The sequence below is a fragment of the Eschrichtius robustus genome, chromosome 12, assembly GCF_028021215.1.
Source record: "Eschrichtius robustus isolate mEscRob2 chromosome 12, mEscRob2.pri, whole genome shotgun sequence".
In the NCBI taxonomy this organism is placed as follows: Eukaryota; Metazoa; Chordata; class Mammalia; order Artiodactyla; family Eschrichtiidae; genus Eschrichtius; species Eschrichtius robustus.
The window spans coordinates 86951820-86973136 of record NC_090835.1 but is presented as its reverse complement, the minus strand read 5'-3'; the positions used below and the strand labels follow the sequence as shown (position 1 = coordinate 86973136).

The 21317-nt window shown below is 38.6% G+C and overlaps 3 non-coding genes across 3 annotated transcripts; 2 read left to right on the top strand and 1 right to left on the bottom strand.

The window, feature by feature from the left end:
* The first annotated feature begins 1676 nt into the window (after nucleotides 1-1676).
* TRNAI-UAU (transfer RNA isoleucine (anticodon UAU)) lies at nucleotides 1677-1770 on the top strand. Its single transcript has 2 exons — nucleotides 1677-1714; nucleotides 1735-1770. It is a non-coding gene; the product is annotated as a tRNA-Ile (tRNA).
* Nucleotides 1771-17933: 16163 nt separating this feature from the next.
* TRNAF-GAA (transfer RNA phenylalanine (anticodon GAA)) lies at nucleotides 17934-18006 on the top strand. The gene has a single exon. It is a non-coding gene; the product is annotated as a tRNA-Phe (tRNA).
* A 3074-nt stretch (nucleotides 18007-21080) lies between these two features.
* TRNAR-ACG (transfer RNA arginine (anticodon ACG)) lies at nucleotides 21081-21153 on the bottom strand. Its single transcript has one exon. It is a non-coding gene; the product is annotated as a tRNA-Arg (tRNA).
* Nucleotides 21154-21317: the final 164 nt, after the last annotated feature.

Genomic DNA, 21317 nt, shown 5'->3' with positions numbered 1-21317 from the left:
TGCTCCCACAAATGAAACTCAAAGCTGAAGTCACAGGGCAGGGGAGCCCATGTTGTAGTCCATACAGGCTGGCCTTCCATGGAAGAGTAGGCAGAGATCAGAAGGTGTGTGTGTGTGTTTCAACATTAAAAATTAAAGCACTTAGCTTTCTATCAACATTTTTCTCCATGAACGTGATTTCATGCTTATAATGCCTATGTTGTGTTAATGAAAGTCAGTTTAATATCCAGTGACATACTGTGAGTCTTGTAAGTTTTCATCTCTTAAGAACAGTAATTCCCTAGATACTGGTTCTTCTTACCTAGATCCAGACTTGGAACACAGCACCATGAGTGCTCTTATGAGGTTTATATAAATCACTTAGAACAGTGTCTGGCCCATGATAAGCTCGATCCAACTAGTGGCTGCTATTATTATTTAGATGGAATGACCTCTAGAGGTTCAGGCAGATCTCGGTCTCTCTCTAGGACTGTGTGGTGGGAATGTAGGAGGAGATCGTGTGGTGAGATGGTCATTACTAAAGAGTCTATATCGCTTCTCACTGCTCCTCACTTTAAGGTGTATGTAAAGATCCCAATTCAGTAATGCAATAGACACCGAGATGTGGAAACACTTCTGCCCTCACATCCCTTCATGCGTCTGTATGGAGAAATTTGCTCATTGGTGTATTGCTCTCTGTCCTGTTTGTTAAGTATTCTGTGGTCAGGAATAGACTATTCCCTTCTTTACACAATTCTCCTTTTCTCTGACAGGAATTATTCCATAAAAGCCAAAAGGCTTCGTAGCTCGTGTGTATGTGACAGCTGCGATTTCCCCACGCCAAAAACAAGCAAGCAAACAAACACACAAATAAACAAAACTAGCCTTTATAATTAGATGCCCCAGGCAGGAAACGAGGATGCTGGGTGGGCATTAGATCGCAGAGGCAAACTATCTGCAATGAACCTCTAAAGAAGGTCAAAACAGGTGGAGGAGCAGGGTGGGAGTAGGGGTGGTGGACACCGCCTTGATTTCTGTAACACGCGCCACAAAGGAGCGGTTACCACTCTGGCTTTTCCCGCAAGAGATGCCGGACCAGCTGGCTGTATGACTTCGAATGCGGTTTTCAGGCAGGCTCGGGGAGGATTTGGGGGAACCGGGAGGCGCAACCTGGAGGTGCTGGACAGCGAGGCGGGTAGTCCCTCCAGGAGCGCGGCGGGTGCTGGGAGACTCGCGGAGCGAGGGCTGGGCTGTGTCGGCTTCTCGGCGTCCTCCATCTGGCAGGAAGCATCACGGACCAGCCAGGCGGTGCGCGGTGATGCTCTGCCTCAGCCAAATAGCCCTTGTCTTCCATGGATATCTTTCCCTTCTTGGGGTCAAGGCGAGGAAGAGCCAGAGTCCGCTCGCCCTTTCTCCTCAGCCTTCTCTCGGGGCTTCTAAAAGGAGCACCCCTGGATCCCGGGGAAATGCTGATTTCCGCTGGCGTAGAGGAAGGATCACATACACGCTTCTGCGAAAGATGAAAGCGTCTCGAACAAAGCGTGTTTTATTCGCCAGGGTAGCAGCGGTGGATGAGGGTAGGGGTGAAGAGGGTCCCTAGCGGTGCCGCGCGCTCCAGCTCCAGCTTGTCGCGGGGACCGAGCGCTCCCGTCGCTCATGACTCTGTAGAGCGCGCACCGAGACCCCAAAGAAAGCATGCTCCAGTGGCGCAATCGGTTAGCGCGCGGTACTTATACAGCAGTATATGTGCGGGTGATGCCGAGGTTGTGAGTTCGAGCCTCACCTGGAGCATGTTTTCTGCCCTTTACGATTTCAGTCTCTTTTCATTCTACTGCTTTCTGTCCCTCTTCTTTAAAGAAAAAGCTGAAAAGAGGTTATTACATTTTCCATGGTGAGAATGCAGATATTCCATGATTAAGGAGGATATTTGGTCGTTTTCAAACATAGGAAGAAATCACAAGCCAAAAGGAAGCAAACTGAACATGTTCTAGCAAATTCGATTCTCCTCAATCAGGAGAATTTAAAGTCAGGTTGTACAGCCTCAAATGAGTCTCCCTCACCCTTTCCTCGCTCCTTTTAAAAAACCATTTCTCAGATCCTTGGGGACTGAGCAAGGAGGAGGAAAACCTGGGTCTTGTGCTCTGCAATTTCGTGCAGCTGTCACCAGGGCTCACGGATTTTCAGAAGCTGCTGTCAGGCATCTTAGCTTTGAGTTCCACAAGATTTGCAGTGAGGTTGCTGAACTCCATCTTTGAAATATAAATTGTGCTTTGAGTCGCGCTCCACCGCCTACTTTACATAAATCAGACTGGGGAACAGAAAATAATTTCCCCCAGCAACGAAACATAGGTGGTTATGTATGGATCTCTTCCTAATTTCATCAGAAAATAAACGGCCTTGTTTGGAAAAACGACATTCATCCTGACGTTGTGTCTGAAATAAATGATTGAATGTTGCTCTGCTTTTAACCAGTTTCTCCTGGATTTCATTGTCTCACAGGGCCCACCTTCTCTTCTGTCTCTTACATATGGCTATATCCCACAGTTCCATCTCAGCTTTTTTTCTCATCTAATGACATACACATTCTTTGTATTATATTAATTCCCTTGATTACAACATCTCTCTAAATACTGATGATTGTAAGATTTCTTTCCCATCCAGACCTATGCGTCCTACTGCCTACAGGACTTTTTTGTCCAGAAATTTACGCAGGTCTGTAACATCAACACGTGGGAAAATCATCAACTTCAAATCCACTCCCTCTCCTGTGCACTGTATCTCAAAGGCAGTCATTCAACAAATACCTGATGCCTGCTTTTTGCCAGATCCACTCTAGGTGCTGAGATTACTGCAGTAAAATTTTAAAAATCAAGCCTCTGCTTTCTGGAATCTAAGTTCTAGTAGGGAGAAATAAACAATGAACAATTAAATATAAATATATAGTTAGACAAAGTGATGATACATTTTATAGAGAAAACAAAACAGTATAAGAGGGATCAGGGATACCAGGGATTATGCTGGGAGTGCCATATGAGGTAAGGTTGTTAGAGAAGGCCTCTCTAAGCAAGTGACATTTGAGCAGAAACCTGAAGGAAATAAGGGAGAAAGTCTTGGATATATATGTTGAAAGAGGTGGAGGCAGATGTAAGAACAAATGCAAAAGCCTAGACATGGGAATGGCCCCATGAGCATAGTTAGAGAAGAACAAGGAATAGAGGTCACTCCAGTAAGTCCCCTACATACAAACCTTCAAGTTGCGAGCTTTCAAGGATGTGAATGTGTGTTTGCATGTCCAACCACGTAAGTTAGTTCACGTGTCTGGCGTACCTTGTCATGTGCATGCATCCGCTACAAGTGGGTGTGTTTTTGTGTACTTTACTGTACAGTACTGTACAGAGTACAGTAGTACAGTATCTTTATTTCAAGCCCAGGATGTCTGGAGGCAAGCATAAAAGCAGTGGTGATGTAGATGGTACTGTTAAGAAGCACCAGGAATTGGAGGCCCAGACAAAGGACAAAGAGAGACTAAAGGAAGAAGTAACTGAAGAACCAAAGAGATTCACGATGCAGTCAATGGTAAGGGGATTTTCTTTCTTTGAGGCGGCACTGTTAGTTTTGAGGCACGGGACCTGAAGGTAGAACAGTGCACGAAGGTTGCAGCAGCCGTTCAGAATGCAATCCAGTGCTACTATGTCATCTACGACAAGAAAAAAAGAGCTACTACCCAGACATCACTGGATTGTTTTTTTCAAGAAGGTAGATAGAATTGAATCCAGCAAGGAACCAGAACTTGTGCCATCAACATCAGGCATTAGTGAAATTGCAGCTTGCCCTCCATCTCCTATTGCTGACGATCCTTCAGCTCTACCATCTCCCACCTCCTCTCCCTCCTCCATTCAGTAGCTCTTCTTGCCTGTGCACTCAATGCCAGCCCCTGTGTGCCAGCTGTTGGACTGTACTACTGTAGTTTTCAAGGTACTGTACTGTAAGATTAATTTTTTTTTTAATTTTCGTGTTTGTTTTTTATGTATTATTTGTGTGAAAAGTATTATAAACCCATTACAGTTCAGTACTATATAGCTGATTGTGTTAGTTGAGTACCTAGGCTAACTTTGTTGGACTTCGGAACAAATTGGACTTATGGATGCACTCTCCCAAGGGAACTCATTTGTATGTAAGGGACTTACTGAATTTTTAAACAGAAAAGCCTCTTCAATGATTCTTAAAAGCTAATGCCTGACATGATATTTTATAATACTAGTTAAGACAGTGACCAAACGATGTTTGAGGAAACAGTGTGAAAGTAAAGTTGCCAGAGGCACAAAGATGTCTCCAGGGACTATTCATGTTTCCTGTAGGAATCTCAGACCAGTCAAGGGCTGGGGTTGTCCCTGGTTTCCATGGCTTGATTTTAGAACTCTGTAATGACTCTGATCACACCAGCTTCTGCGGAGCTCTTCAAAACAGAAAGCAGAGATATAGTTCTCTAACATTTCCTTTTTAGTAAGACATGCATGTACAATAAGATTCACCCATTTTAAATGTAGAGTTTGATGAATTTTGATAATTGTATTAATTTCCTATTGTTGCTGTAACAAATTAGTGCAAATTTAGTGGCTTAGCACAAAATTATTTTATTTAGAAGTCCAGAATGGCTCTCACTGGACTAAAATCAAGCTGTTGGCAGGTCTGTGTTCCTTCTGGAAATTCTTGCAGAGAATTCTTTTCTTGCTTTTTCTGGCTTCTAGAGGCTGCCCACATTCCTTGGCCATGGACCCCCATTCATCTTCAAAGCCAACAGTTGCATCACTCGGATCTCTGCTTCTGCTGTCACATCTTCTCTGACTCTCATCTTCTTATGCCTCTCTCTCCTATCTTTAAGGAACCTATGATTATATCAAGCCCACTTGGATAATCCGGGGTAACCTCCTTGTTTTAAGATCCTTACCTTAATCACATCTGCAAAGACCCTTTTGCCATGTAAGGAAGCACATTCACAGGTTCTGGGGACTATGGTGTGGACATCTTTTAGGGAACCCTCATTTGCCTACCACAGTAGTTATACACCATTGTACACATAGCACTGCACTTAACATGGAGAACAGCACCTTTCCCCTGAAAAGTGTCCTCCTGCTCCTTGGTAGTCCATCTTCTCCCTACACTCCTGCCTCTGGCCACCTCTGATCTGCTTTCTATCACTACAGTATGTCCTTTTCTAGAATCTCATGTAAATAAAATGACACCTTTTATAGCCAATTGTGTTAGATTTCTTTTACTGAGCTTAACACTGTGCTAATCTCTGTGGCAGAGAATCATTTTTGATTCCTGGCTTCTCCACACTCCCCATATTTATCTGTTACTGAGTCTTCTCAATTCTATCTTACCTCCTTAATATCTCTCAATATTTCTGTGCCCACCGTCCATGTTCCCGAAGGCCTCTGTACCTTGGCAAATACTCCTCTTCTGCCCTGAAACTTCTTTGCTCCTCCTTTTCATTTGCTTCTACTTCTTCCATTGGAGATCACTTGTCTGTCCTCAGGGCGTGATGAGAGCTCCATCTCCACAGTTTGGATCTGACGCTCTCCTGTGAGCTACATATGCTGTGCCAGGCACTTGATGTATTAGTTCAGTCTTATCTTAATTCACTCTCATTTATTGGGTCATAAGCTCCTTGGGGGAGACAGGGGCTGCATCTTCATTGCACCCAGCTCAGCTGCTGACTCTGAAGAGACTGTAACTCTCAGCATACTTTTTCCGCCTGTGGTTTCGTGGACGTCTCTGCTTCCTTTACGGTACTCCTTTGTCTTCCCCCATTCTCACTGCTTAGGGTGAAAGTTTATTGTATTGATTTAATTTATTCATTTTGGCAAAATAAAGGTTAAATTTCAGCTCTGGGAAATGAGCAACGTTAGCAAGAGAGTTTTGTTTTGTCTTGCAGTTTCTTTCACTAGAGGAATGTAAAGATCTGAGGTCAGAAAAGAGATTTGCCAGTGCAAATAAAAAAGATCTCTTAAGCTCTTTTCTCCACAGATAATGCTCTTCTTCCTCTTGTCCATGTGACAGATGCCTACTCATACTTCATGGCCCAGAAAAAAAAATCTGATAATTTATTTCTTCTTACTAATAGGTAATTCGTAATATTAAATTCACATTTATCTCATTGTAAAAACGATGTATTTACACATACAACTGTCTTCCTACTAGTTTGCTTATCAAGGACAATTGCCATGACTTTATTTAAAAATTTTTTTTTTCAATTAAGTAGTCCAGTATGTGACACTTAGTAAAGCCTCAAAAATATCAATAGCGTCTCAAAACTGTACAGTGGAATAAAGTCAGAACTTTGGATAGAAGAGGAGGATAGGAAAAGAAGAAGGAAAAAATAAGGTGGTTTGGATGGGAATGATGAGAAGAAAAAAAAACGTGTTTCTTTTTGGTTGTTCCAGATGAAAATATTGGACATTTTGAACACTGTTACTCAAGGTTTTTCTAGAGTTGACATATGCTTCTGCCAAATAAAGGACTAACATATATGTTTGGCTAATAATTAGAATTCGAAATGAGTTTGTTTTAGCCCCATCGTAGGGTAAATAACTACTGTAGATCTCATACTATTATGAAAAAGAGTTAAATAGTCTACATAAAAATTTTTCCTCTTCATATAAGAATACTCCAATAATTTTTTAGACTATTTATGGAATTATAGCGTCTTATATAATAGTGGAACAAGAAACTTTTCTTACCATTTTGACCTTCTGGGTTTCTTTACTATTTATTTCTCCCCAGTTTCCGTTTCTGTTGCTGATGCAAGCTGAAAAGATTTGTATCCTTAAAGGGTCTCCAAGTGATTTTATCTATAACATAAATATGGCCTACTTTTGTGTCTTTGGCATGTCCAAATTATATTTCATATAACTACTTTGTTAATTTTCAAATTTTTTGTATACATAATATATGGTTCAAAATATTTTATGTATAAAGGCCCTCCCTATTCCTATCCCCAGCCAACCAGTTCCCCTCAGTACAGGCTATTCATTTATGTTATTAGTTTCTTGGAAAAAAAGAATTATTTGCATCCTCTTTGCCAGATACCGTTCTAGGTGAGGGTCTGGGGAGGAGCCCATCCCTTCCCATGTAGAGAAAAATTTGGCCACGCCCAAAGAGCGGTCTGGCCTTTGCTCTCAGCTTTTGGGAAGTAATCTATATCACATCTAATAGTAGTGTGTTTGGGGGGCGGGGGGCGGTGGGGTTGGCCATGCTCTGTAGCCATGTCAGAAAGACCAACCATGTAATTTACAGCGAGGGCTTCGGGTCACTTAGTATCAGTCAGCCTAGTGAGTGAGTTCAAGCATGTGGGTAGTCAATCACTCATGCCTATGTAATGAAGATCCAATAAAAATTCTGGACAAGGAAGGTTGGGTGAGATTCCTGGGCTAGCAATAGTCTGTGTGTATTGTCACACATCGTCGTCAGGAGGGTAACTCATCCTGAGGACAAGGAAAGTCATATTTAGAACCTTGCCAGAATCTACACTATATGTCTCTTCTTTTGGCTGATTTTAATTTGTATGCTTTTTCTGTAATAAGTCATAACCAGTGAGCATAATAGCTTTTGGTGAGTTCTGTGAATTCTTCAAACCCAAAGGTGTTTTTGGGAACCCCCCCCAAACTTGCAAATAGTGTCAGAAGTGAGGGCAGTCAAGGGGACTTTGCTGTTTGACTAACTCCAAGTAGAGAGCTAAATACCTCTTCCAATTTGACAACGCTTCCCATGCAACTCATCAATTGTAATATATCAAATAAATTAAACTCTTTCTAGCACCTCTCTTTTTACCTCTTTTTCTAGGGCCTTCTGGGAAATCTCAAAGTCAGTTTTAGCTGCAAATGATATACATTAGGACTTGATTTGAGGAAGAAAAATGTCAAAAGTTGTCAGATATTTTGAACACCTAATTAAACAGGATCACTTATTACTGGAAAACAATACTTGGCTGCCTAGTTAATCAAAGTGACAATAAGATTTTAAAAGTAGACATAGAGGACTTCAAGTTTCTACCCCAATTGTAAAAAGTTTGGAAGTCATCACTCCCTACCTCACGACAACAGGAAAGCTAAGAAAAACTAAAAACTAACAACTCTTCTTAGATATATCAGAGAATTGAGCCACAAGGAAACCTGCTGACAAAAAAACTGGAGAGAGAGGCAGGTACCATGAATCACGGTTACCAGGGGGTAGAAGCCCAGGAGCAAAAGCTCACAGCTGGAGCCAGTACTAGTTGGAGTATCCAGTACATGAACTCTAATTGATATGCTAAGAGGAGAGAAAAAAGAATCTATAAAATGCTCAATTAAACCCAGAGAAGACAGAAACAGAGTGGAAGACAAGGAATAAAACAAAGGATAGGAAAATGAATAGAAAGTAGTTACAAATATGGTAGATATTAATCCAACAATAGCAATAATCACATTAAATATGAATGTTCTAAATATACTAATAAAGAACAAAGACTATCAGAGTGAATAAAAAGACAAGATACAACTACATTGTTTTCAGTTGAATTGTGTTTCCTCTGCTCCGAATTCATATGTTGAAGCCCTAACCTCCATTATTTCAGAATGTGGCCTTATTTGGAAATAAGATAATTGCAGATGTAATGTGGATAAATGCAGATTAATTAAGTTAGGATGAACTTATACTGGAGAGGAGGGGAATCCTAATCCAATAAAACCAATATGACATCTCCTTATAAAAAGGGGAAATTTGGAAGCAGACATGAACACAGGGAGAATGCCTTGTGAAGAGGAAGGCAGAGATTGGAGTAGTGCATTTACAAGCCAAGGAACACCAAAGATTGCCAGCAAACCACCAGAAACTAGGGGAGCTCACAATTTATATTTATAACTAATCTAAATACTCTTTCAAATAACACTACACAACTTCATGGGTAGTGCAAATACCTCATAACAGAATTTTCCCAATTCCTTCCTCCCATCAATTATAATGTTGCTGTTATTCATTTCAATTATCTATAAGTTATAATCAGTCAATACATTGTTGCTATTATTTTTAGCAAACTGTTATCTGTTAGATTGATTTTAAAAATAAAAATAAAATATTTGATTTTACCTTTATATATTCCTTCTGTGTTTTGGGTTGAACTGTGTTTCTCCAAAATATTTTGAACTAATAAAAATTAAAATACAACTTATCAAAAGTTGTGGGATGTAGAGAAAGTAGTGTTTAAAGGGAAATAGACAATGAATGCATATATGAGAAAAAAAAAAAAAAAGAAAGATCTAAAATCAGTAAGCTTCCACCAGAGGAAACTAGAAAAGAAGAGCAAATTAAATCCAAGGTAAGAAGAAGAAAAGAAATGACTGTAAAAATTGAACTTTAGAACTGAAATAGATCAAACTGAAAACAGGAAATTAATGAAAAAAATCAACAAAACCAAAAGCTGGTTCTGTGAAAAGATCAATAAAATTGATAAACCTTTAGCCAGTTTAACAAAGAAAAAAAGAACACAAAATTACTAATATCAGAAGTGAAAGAGAGGTCACGAGTACTAGATAATAAAGGAATATTACATATTATTATTTATGCCCACAAATTTGATTACTTAGATTGAATGAGGTAATTCTTTGAAAGATACAGTTAAAATTCCAGCAAGTTACTTTATATATTTTGATAAACTGATTCTAAAGTATATATGGAAAGACAAAAGATCCAGAATAGCCAACAGGACGCTGAAGAACAAGGTTGGAGGTCTGACATTATCCAACTTCAAGATTAGTTATAAAACTACAGTGATCAAGACAGTATGGTACTGGTGAAAGAATAAACAAATAAATCAATGGAACAGAATAGAGAGCCCAGATATAGATCTAAACCAATATAGTCAAATGATTTTTGACAAAGGAGCAAAGACAACTTAATAGAGAAAGGACAGTCTTTTCAACAGATGATTCAGGAACAGCTAGACATCCACATGCCAAAACAAAACAAAGCAAAACAAAACAAAAAACAGTCTAGACACAGATCCTATGTCACAAAAATTAGTTCAAGTAGATGATAGACCAGACCTAAATGTAAAATATAAAACTTCTCTAGATAACATAGGAGAAAACCTAGCAGACCTAGGGTTTGGTGAAGACGTTTTGCCATGCTGCATGGCTTACGGGACCTCAGTTCCCTAACCAGGGATTGAACCTGGGCCAGGGCAGTGAAAATGCTGAATCTTAACCACTAGACAACCAGGGAACTCCCATGGCAATGACTTTTTTAGATGCTACACCAAGAGTATGATCAGTGAAAGAAAAAAAGTGATAAATTGGACTCCATTAAAATTAAAATCTTCTGCTCTGTGAAAGCTCATGCAAAGAGAATGAAAAGATAAACCACAGACTGGAGAAGATATTTGCAAAACACATATCTGATAAAGGACCAATATCCACAATACGCAAAGAACTCTTAAAACTTAGCAATAGGTAAACAACCCAATTTTAAAATGGACAAAAGATCTGAATAGACATTTCATCAAAGAAGAACTACAGGTGGCAAGTAAACGTATGAAAAGATGTTGAACATATATCTTTAAGGATTTGTAGATTAAAACAACGAGATATCACTACATACCTTTTAGTAGGCTAAAACCCAAATGACTGACAACATCAGATGCTCTTGAGGATGTGTAGACAGAGACTCACTCATTGCTGGTGGGAATGCAAAATGGCACAACCACTTTGGAAGACAGTTTGACAGTTTCTTACAAAACTAAACATAGTCTTTCCAGATGATCCAACAATTGAACACCTTTGTATTTACCCAAATGCATTGAAAACTTATGTCCACACAAATATCTGCACACAGATGTTTATAGCAGCTTTATTCATAATTGTCAAAATGTGGAAGCAACCAAGATGTCCTTTGTTAAGTGAATGAATAAACAGTGGTACACCCATACAATGAAATATTATTCAGCACTATAAAGAAATGAGCTATCAAACCATGCAAAAGACATGGAGGAACATTACATGTGATAGCTAAGTGAAAGAAGTCAGTCTGAAAAAGCTACATACTGTATGATTCCAACTATTGAACATTCTGGAAAAGTCTATAGAGACAGTGAAAAAGGTTGATGGTTGCCAGGGGGTGGTGGTTTGTGTGAGGGATGAATAAATGGAGCACAGGAGATTTTTAGGGCAGTGAAACTATTCTGCATGACATTATAATGATGGATACATGACATTATGCATTAGTCAAAATCCATAGAACTGTACAACACAAAGAGCAAACCCTACTGTAAACTATAGACTTTAGCTAGTAATAATGTACCAGTATTGGTTCATCCATTGTAACAAATGTATCACACTAATGCAAGATGCTAATATTCAGGGAAACTCCAAAGTGGGGAAAAGATGGTATATAGGAAGTCTCTGTATTCTCTGCTCAGTTTTCATGTAAACCTAAAAATTCTCTAAAGAATAGAGTCTAGTTAAAAAAGTAAACATAGGAGGTAATGTAATTATAAATAACCTTAGCTGTTTCGAAAGTGGAAAGACTTTGTTACCTGAAATAATCAAGACATAAAAAAAAGAGTGTCCTTTTAGAAGGTACGAGGCGGCTCTCAGAACGGTGCCAGCCATGGGTGCCAGGCATGAATGCAATGTGGCTTTAGATGGCTTCTGGTGGACAGTTGTGTACCAAAGGGATGAGAACCGCTGCTGGGGTCTTAAAGCACAAGCTTAATGCTGTATCCATGGGCAAACAGGCACTATGCAGGAAGTTAAGCACTATGTAGGCACTAAGCTGAAATTTGAAGGGGTGGACTTGAATCCTTGACCTGTCCGGGCCAACTTTTTGATCCTGGGTACATGTTTTTATCCATGGATGGCTTGCTTGGGGTGCAAATTTTGGAGATCTTTTATATAAAGGTGTCAAGAGAGGTACTGGCTACAACGCAGGGAGCAAGAAGTTTTAAGCAAAGGCAAATGTGTTACCCTGAAGATTTCAAGGGCATTTATGACAGCAGTCATGCATCTTAACAGTTGACAGGCAGCTGGATGGATGCTCATGGGATAGGAGAGGAAACAACTTTTAAATTTTTTTTAAAGCCTATTTTATTTATTGGCCATGCTGCACAGCATGTAGGATCTTAGTTCCCCCACCAGGGATTGAACCCGTGCCCCCTGCAGTGGAAGCGCAGAGCCCTAACCACTGGACCAGCAGGGGATTCTCCAACTTTGAATTTTAATAAATATTTATGAACCATCAAAAAAAAAAAAAAAAAAAAAAGAGTGTCCTAGTAGTTAAATTCTGCCATTTTAGGAGGTAATGAACTGAATTGTTATCATAACGCAAAAGCATGTAATGGTGAGGGTTGAGGGGTGAATTTTATATTTTAACCCAAAATGCCAAAGGTAAACAAAAATTGGCAACAAAACCGAAACAAAATAGTGCTCAAACAGGGAACCAAAATCAAATCCTTACCATACTACAACTGACACATGTCTGGAGCACAGGGACCAGGAGCTGGGCTCACTGAGGGATCTCCAAACTGCCAGTCAGGAAAGGACCACAGCAGGCTTGCGAGGACTCGGTGCCTGGATGGAAAAGATGGGTGTCTGAGGTGGGCTGTGACTCATGGCAGCAAACTGTCAAAGACAAAACCCAGATAAATGAGATTTATTTTATTCGGGCTATTGCATTCAGGAGAGAACTCCAGATTCAAAGATCAGTGTCTCTGCAAAGTGGTTTGCCTTAGATTTTTATAGGGAATAGTAGACGAGTTACAGGTGAAGTTATTTACATTTGGAATTGCTCGGAAATCTCGATCAGATGAATAGAAAATATTTATCTCTGGGTCTAGTTACTTGTAAGGGGATTGTACAGAAAAGGGTTAACATAGAAGCCTGAGATTGCTATTCTTAGAAAGATCAGCTTGCAAGATGGGCCCTTAGCTGGCATCTGGAAACTAAGATTTTGAAATAGTTCCCACCATTTCTTAAATGACACAAGTGGCTCACTCTGCCTAAACTGTGCAAACAATATGGTTTATCCTGAACACTTTCTTTGTGGGAGTTCTGGTACATGCTAGGCAGCTACTAATAAATATCTAGACATTGAGTCTCTAATGAATGAATTTCCCTTGTGGACATTTCCCATGTGTTGTCTTTGCAATTATATACAATATATATTATATATAATATTATATATATATATATAACGACTCCTATTTATAGATTAGAATGTTATTGTTGTTAATGGTGCAGTAGATACTGACTTTGGGATTTCTCATTATTCATGGTGCTCAGTTAATTAGGCTTTAATTACAACAACTGAACATTTCTAAATATTGTATTTCCATTTTCAAATAGTTATGATAGCACTTTTCTATGTAAAAGGGTGTAAGAAATAATTTTATTAGGATCAGTGGGTTCTAATAATGTCCTCATCAAGTATCCGAGCTCTTTCTTCTTGATAAAGACAAAGACTGGGTCTTTGTTATGGCTAATGTGGGTAGTATGCTGGGTAATGCTTTAATTCTTTTAAGATGAGGTCCTAAATTCAAGCCCCTTAATATGAAATTTGAGCTTAACGTCTGCCTCTGAGAAAAATTATGTAGGACACGAAATCCTAAAACTCCCACTACAACAAGAAAGAAGGCGAGATGAATCACAATTACAAACATCATATTTGTAAAACATGGGAGTGTTATGGAAGCAATGAAGACTGTATGAATTGAAGTTTCAGAGAGTGGTAAACCCTTCTGTGGTGAGCTCATATTAACTGGATTTTTTTCTTTTGTTTTGTAACATACTGAGATTAGCTTGTAAAAGGACTGTTCTGGAGGAAAGAGAAGCCCGAAAGGATTTGGTTGGTTAAGGGAGCTGACATGACAATTTAGAAACTACAGGAGCCCCAAATATGATTAGTTTCCCTAATGAGACAGTTGATAGATTGGAGGACTATACAAGCATACTTGGGGAGTTTGGCCAAAGGCTTCTAAGGACAGAGTAAAATCTTCCATAATCATACTGTTTAAAACAGAAAGTCCTGCTAGAGACAGGCCTCTACCTTGTACACACAGCTGCTCTCCCTTTCAAGATGTTTGCTAGATTTGAAGCTGTAGGAGATAGGAGACTAAAAACTCAAAATATCTGAGGGCCAGCACGTCATCTCCTACAGTCTTCCACAGCTAAAGAGACAAACATCTGTCAGGGTAAAACAAACAAACAAACAAAAAATGCTCAGGAAATTCAAGGAACAAGAACAAACTAGACATAGTAAAGATGTGAAAATTTAAACTGCGTGATTAGCCAACCTCACTAAATTGACATATCTAAAACAATATATAGAACAGTGTTAGAATGCATATTACTTTCAAATGTACATGGAACATATATCAAAATAGACCATATAATGAGTCATGAACAAAATCTCCAAAGACTTAAGTTACGTAGTATATACTCTCACATCACAGTGGAATTAAATTATAAATCAATGAATGTATCTAGAAAATCTCCCACTGTTTGGAAATTAAGCAAAGAACACATTTCTAAATAACACTGGGGCCAAATAAGAAATCAAATGGAAAATATAAAATAGGTAGAATTGAATGATAATGAAACTATATTAAAAGTGCTGAGGTGTAATTAGAGCAGTGTTGAGAGGCAAATTCATGTCTTTAAATGTATATGTTAAAAAGAAAAGGTTGAAAATCAAATATTTAAGCTTTCATCAAAAGAAGCTAGATAAACAAAAGCAAATTAATTCTAAGAAAGTAAAATGAAGAAGATGCTAAAAATAAGAGGAGAAATCCATTGAAATGAAAGCTAACACACAATAGAAAAAAATCAACAAAGCAAAAATATTAACATCTTTTTGCCAATGAAGTTAACGATTTAGATGAAACGATTTCTCACAGAGTGAAAAATGCAATTTGCCATAGCTGACACAGGAAGAAACAGAAAATCTGATCTGTCCTATATCAAGCAGAGAAATAGAATCTCTAATATGAAATTTTCCTACAAATTAAACTTTAGGTCAATATAGCTCACTGGTGAATTCTTCCAAATATTTAAGAAAGAAATAATACAAATTGTACACAAATTCTTCCAGATAATATAAAAGGAAAGCTTCCCAGCTTACTTGATGAAGTTAGCATGATCCTGATATCAAAACTTGACTAGGACATTATAAAACTAGAAAATTTCAGGTCAATATATCTCAGGGAAATAGATGAAAAATTCTAAATATTAGTAAATTGAATCCAGCAACGTATTAAAAGAATAATCTATTATGACCACATGGAACTCATTCTGTAAATTTAAGAATATTTGGTTTAGCCTGTAAAAAACAATATACATTAGCACACTAAATTTTAAAGGAAAAAAAATTATATGTATATCTCAATAGATGCAGAAAAATCATTTAATAAATTTCAATCCCCATTCATAATTACAATTCATACAAACTAGGAATAAAGGTATCTTCTTTAATCTAAAAGAGTATTCAGGGGAAAAAAAAAAACCCTACAACTAACCTTATGCAATGGTGAAATATTGAAAGCTTTCTTTGAGATTAGGAATAAGACAGGAGTGTCCACCATAGTAACCTCTATTCAGTATTGTACTGGATGTTGTAAACAGCAGGTAAGGGAAAAAAAAAAAAGTATAAAGACTAGAAAGAAGTAAAGTCAGCATTGATCACACTGACATGATAGCATACACACAAATCCAAATGATCTACTAACAATTATCATTAATAAGTAAATCTAGCAAATTTACTGTATATAAAGTAGATATACAAAAATAAATGGCATGTCTCTATACTAACAATAAGCAATTAGAAAATGAAATTTAAGAAGAAATGCCATCTAAAATAGCATTGCTAAACATCAAATGCAGAGCAGTTAATCTTTTAAAACAACACTTCAACACTGAAAACTTCCAAACATTGTTGAGAGAAATTAAAGACTTGAATGGAGGAATCTACCATGGTCCTGGCCAGAAAAATCCAATCTTGCTAAAATACTAATTCTCCCCAAACTTACTTATAGATTTTATGCATCGCCAAAAAAACAAAAAACAAAAACAAACAAAAAACTACTAGCAGGATTTTGGGGGAGAGTGGGGGGTGGAAATTGACAGTTGGTTCTAACATTTATATTGAAATAATAATTTTTTAAAAATCCAGAATAGCTATGGCAATCCAAAGTGAGAAAATCAAAACTGAGCCCCTATATTATCAGATATTATTACTTACTTTTAAGTTAAAAAAATTAAGACAGTAATATTGGTGTAAAGACAGACATATACCAATAGGACAGAATAGAGAGCCTAGGGAAAAAAAAACACATATGCAGTTCCCTGTTTGATGACAAGGAGACATTGTAATTCAGTGGGGAAAAGATTGACTTTTCAATAAATAATGCTGGGTCAATTGAAATCATATAGTAAAGAAAATGATTTCAATCCTTATCTCACACCATACATAAATTGAAAATGGAATATCAACTTAAATGTTAAAAGTAAAATACTTAAACTTCTAGAAGAAAACATAGAATAGCTTCATGACTTTAGTGTAGGCAAATATTTCTGAACTAGGCTGCAAAAAAGCACTAACTGTAAAGATTGGACTTCATTAAAAGTCCAGTTGGACTTCATTAAAACTGAAAAGTTCAAAATACAAAATTAGGAGAACTAAAGGTGTGCCACAAATTAGAAGATATTTGCAACACATATCTGACAAAGGACTTGTATTCACAATACGTAATGAACTACAAATCAATTTTTTAAAAACTGGAAATCAACCCAATTTTTTAAATGGGGAAAACATATGGGAAGATGCAAAATATCATAGTCATCAAAAATGCAAGTCAAAATCACAAAGACCTATCACAACATCCTGGCCTGAGTAGCTAAAATTAAAATGACAATACCCAGTAGTGGCTAGGCTGTGAAGCAACCAGAAGCCTCATACATTGTTTTCAGTAGTGAGAACTGGTACGTGCATTTTGGAAAACAGTTTAGCAGCACCTAATAAAGTTAAACATACATATATCCTATAGACCAGCAATTCCACCTATGTATCTATGTATCTATCTAATAAATCAGTGATTATGTTCACCTAAAACCATGCACAAGAAGGTTCAGTGCTTTTTATAATAACCCTAAATTAAAAACCAAATGTCCATCGACTTTAGAATGGGTAAGTAAATTGTAGTATATCCATAAAATGGAAGTCGATAAATAGGAACAAAATGCTTTTAACTACTTTAGAAAACATAGATGAATCTCAAAGACAATATTGAGTGAAAGAAGCCAGACATAAGAATGCGGAGTCTACCTGATTCAATGTAGAAGTTTAAAAACAAATGACAGTAGATATAGTGAAAGAGTTCAGAACAGTGGCTTACTTTGGGAGGGTATCAAATCAGAGGGAGCAGGAGGGAGCGTGCATGGTGACAAAGGGGTGTAAACTAGTAAAAATCAACACGCTGTACACTTAAGATTTCGGTGCTTTACTGTATATAACTTATACCTTAATAGAATAGAAAGGAATAAAAAACGACTGAAAGAGTAAAAGATATTTAAGCGTCAAGCTAGAAATGATCCCAAATGATGTTGTCTTATGTATCTAGGAAGCTTACCATTCCAACAGGAAGCTCTGAATCACCACACCCCTATAGCTATCCAATTTGTATCCTTAAGAACAATACATAAATTTTCTTTTATCACTGTTTTTTTTGTTCTTCCTATCATATTCAGGAAACATTGAGTATGTTTCTCCATTGTCTGAGTTTTGGTTGGTACAATTATTTTTAAAATGGGAAATACGTTACATTTTCAGAAAACAAGGCAAAATGTTTTCTTTTTTCTTTCTGAAATGGAAGAGGTTGTTAAGAAAGACTATTTAAAGGGAGTAGCTGAGAGAAAATTAGCCACCGGGTGGCCGAAATAGCTCAGTTGGGAGAGCGTTAGACTGAAGATCTAAAGGTCCCTGGTTCAATCCCGGCTTTCGGCAACTCTTTGTCACCCTTTTGTAATGTGAACTAGGAGACACTGACCCAATACCAAGTGTCCGTCACCTTCAAATATATTGTCCATAGTGCCATTTATACAATGAGGAGTTACATACATTTACCCTTAATTTCCATGGCAAAACGCAATTCTATGCCCATATGCATGAATTCTTCCACAGCTTCAAGTAATTCCTTGCGGTAAAGAAAAAAACAAAAAACAAAAACAAAAACAAAACCCAAAAATACCCCCCAAAACTTAGTGTTTTATTTAGTTTGCACCTAGATGTTATTAAAGGCATCTGTAAGAAGCAGGGCATAAGCACTTTCAGTTCTCCACTTATTTACAGTAATTCTTTCAGTGTTCAAATTACTAAAACAAGCTCATTCCCTCGCGAAGACTTTCTATGTGAACATCAGGGATCTATACACAAATTGTGGGATGTACAAGGATCTTCAAAAGCCAGAATGTGGTTGATTTTGACAAGTACAGAGGACGTGTGACTGCAGAAGAGGTGTCAGATAGATTTCTTTTCTGTGATTTTTGAGCACCTGTAAGTCTTAGCTCTTGAAATCCAGGACAAGAGCCCTTGAAGACTAGAGGAATAAAACTTAGAAGACTCTGGCGGAACTTGAGCCCGTAACGGTTGAAAATTTACCAGTAGAAACCCACCTTCTCTCTTGCGCCAGAGTCGGCCTAAAATTAAACAAAATCATCACTTGCTGATTCATTTAGCTTTAAATTAATATATTCGTTGAAAATTTACCTAAGGGTCAGTCAGCATGAAAGTTCGAAAAGTAGAAAAGAAATGATACAACCTCAGGAAATGTAAAGGGACACTTCCCGAGGCTGCAGGAGATTCCTTCAACTTCAAATGATAAAAACTATAGCCTCACCAAGGACCAAAGAGCACATCTCACTTGTTCTATCTTCTCCGACCTAGTGCTTGGATCCTCTGCTTCTCAAAATGGAACTTGAGTGTTACAGAGAATGCACAGTTGGGTGAAAATTTTAATACCGACTTGAAAAAATTAGGTCACTAAGTTGCAAGTCATTAAAGAGACTTTTGCAATTTGTGATCCAGTAGGGACAGGCTTCTAAAAACCGGAGGCTCCCTTCATTCACGATTGAAAATCTCGTAACAGTGCTTTCTCCACAAATAAACTAGACAGCCTCTGCACGAAAATTTCTCCGTGGATTTTCTAGTCCAATAAGAAAGAAGAATTGAAATAGTGTAGTTTCCCCAAGAAAGTCTATGAATGTGGTTTGAGGGAGCGGGGGAAAAGAAGTTCCTTTTATTTTTCAAACACAAAAAATGTAAACGAATTTACTTCCTTGAAAGAGAGTAACTTTCAGAGTAGCAGGTTAGTTCAGTTGGTTAGACCGTGGTGCTAATAACACCAAGAGCGCGGGTTTGATTCCCGTAGCGGCCAGTCGAGGTGTGGTTTTGACCTTCTGGTGCCTGCCGAGTAGGCACTTAGAATCCACAGTACGTATTAACTCCGAAACGCCGCTGCTCAGAACCGGAAGTTCAGATATTGTCTCCTTTGTAAAACAAGAAGGCTATGTATTTTCGTTTCGCCTTGGTGGTTGTAGTTTTTCAAAATAAAAGTAACTTTAAAAGTTCAAGTTTATTGAAGAAAATTGAAGGAGTAGTGTGGGAACGAGACGGTTGTGTTTCAGGGAAGGATTAAGGTTAAAAAGAGTTACGAAATGTGCCTGCTTAGTTTTTGTGAACCTTCAGGAGACAGTATTATTTTGGCGCTTTAAACGAGTTTCAATCGAGAAAAGGAAGCAAGCTCAGGGTGGCCAGTGACCGAGTTGTTTAGAGCGTGGTCCTAGTAGCAGCAAGACGCGGGGTGTGTTCCCGTAACGTCTGTGCTTCGTTCTCTTTCCTTATCCCAGGCAGTTTCCAAGGTAAATGCCCGCTACACGTGAGGTTGCCCCTTGGCTTTCACGGAAGATCTTCTCTCCCTTTAGCAGTAAATAGCTGGGAACGGAATACGAAGCTGTAAGACGCCATTTCTCCTTTCAATCCGTTCACAGCCCAACAGACTTGGGCCCCCGGAGGTAGCGCGTTTGGTGGTTCCTTTCATTTCAGCCTCAAGGGCTCCTCATAGCGCACGTCGGCAACTTCGATAAATTTACCTGCGGTGCAGAGCGAGGATACAAGCTACACCTTCGGAAATCGAGCCACATATTAAGATGCTCTTTTGGTTTAGTTTGAGGAATCCTCCCCACCCCCCACCCACCCTCCCGCCTTGGCAGTGATTTCCCCCCAGCCTCTCTGTTCTGTCTCCACACAGAGAAAAGAGGTAGGTCTGTTCTTTGGAGAGGCCGCTCCAAAGCTGCCTTCCCACGTCTTCCTTACACGCTCATCTTCTCCTGGGGTGTTTACTTTAAAAAAATAATGGGGAGGGCACTCCTCTTGGTTCTTCTGTCCACTGAGGTCCGGTTTCCCAGCTCCTGCCTACTTCCAGAAGATGGTCGGTTCTGGCTGGTGAGGGAGGGGGAAGAGGGGCATCCGCCGGGCTTCAGAACTGAACCCTAATGGGCCCAACTGAGTGAGGCAAGGAGCCTCTCGCATCCCGCGTCCCCAACAGCCGAACCTTTCTTGACCCAACCTTTCCTCAGGAGATGTCCCTTTTCCTTTTGCTAGTAGCCATGCGAGGAAAGAGCTGTGCAGGGTAGTCCTCTGTGAGTGAGGACTCTTCCCAATAGGAAAAAATATTGATGGAGAAGATACTGCCAGGAAATTTTGTTTCGTTTATTTTTCTTTAAAGTTTGATTTAACCACCACCCCCCCCCTTCCAGTGGTCTTTTTCAGCCAATCTCTTTTCTCAAGTTCAAGAAGTGATGAAAGGAAGAAAATTTTCAGGATGGTCTTCTGATGCTTCTGAAGTCTCTTTCAGACTCAACTGACAGAAGGTGAAGGATCACTTCCACGAAAATACATTCGAAAGACTTTAAAAATGAAGGATCACTTCCACGAATATACATTCGAAAGACTTTAAAACTTGTTTCAGTATCCTTTTGAAAAAAGTACCTAGGAAGATGAAGGAAAAAAGCCAAGCTTTCCGAGCCAGCCAGGAGTCGAACCTAGAATCTTCTGATCCGTAGTCAGACGCGTTATCCATTGCGCCACTGGCCCCTGCTAGACAGTTAGTCTCATGTTCATATCTTCATTACTATCCACAGTTTATGCCAGCCGAAAGAATGATTGCTTTTTTTTTTTTTTTTTTTAATTGAGTAAGAGGTTAAAACCAGAGACTGTATGGACTTTGGGAAAGCATGATTTCTTTTGTGCTTTGGTTG